We start from the raw sequence: 799 nt of genomic DNA, 5'->3' as shown, positions 1-799 counted from the left end.
CTATGCTGTACCTGTGGCAGCGGAAGCATAACATCTGCATATCACTTTTATCGCCTCACCTCAGCAAACACAGTTCCAGCGAAGAAGGCGTGAACTTGCGTTTATTGATAAGGTCATGACTATAATAGTAGTTATTATCATTATCTGTTATTTTACTTACTCATTTGTTTTACCAACAAACGATTGTTGTAATTCTAGCGATAAAGCACAGAATTAATATATAAAAGTAGAATTAACGAACTCTATTAGAAGAGTGCTGGATACCATGTTTACTTAGCCGCAATTCCCAACTGTAATCTCATGAATGTTGTACTGGTAAAGTAGATTATTTTGTTTTTTTCAAAAGTGACCAATTTAGATTGCGTTAAGATTTTTTTCTTGCTCGTTCTTTATTTTTATTAATACTACTCGCTAAGCGTTTGAAACAGCGAGTCCATTAGATAATTTTTTATGATTTTAATCTGGTTACATATACTGAAGAACTCATATATCCTACATAGTGCGTGAAGCTTGGTGTGAACTGTGCGAGGCGCCGAATTTTGCGAAACAGAACGCAGTTATGACATGATTAATAACATATCTGCAACGAAACGCCCGAATGAGGCAAGGCGGTTCCCGAACCTTTCGCTCGCCCGCGATTCTAGCTTCCTCGGGAATCGGCCAGGCGCGGGCCGCAGCCTGGTCCTTGACTAAGCGAGGGTTTGTGGGCAGGAGGGCGATGCCGCTGGACTTCGGCTGACAGGACAGGGAATCCAGTCAGGCAAGGGACACGCTGTAGAACCTCTCAAACGGTTTTTCA

The sequence above is a fragment of the Penaeus monodon genome, chromosome 28 (assembly GCF_015228065.2).
Source record: "Penaeus monodon isolate SGIC_2016 chromosome 28, NSTDA_Pmon_1, whole genome shotgun sequence".
NCBI classification, from domain to species: Eukaryota; Metazoa; Arthropoda; class Malacostraca; order Decapoda; family Penaeidae; genus Penaeus; species Penaeus monodon.
The sequence above is the reverse complement of the archived record's forward strand: the minus strand, read 5'-3'. Positions refer to the sequence as shown.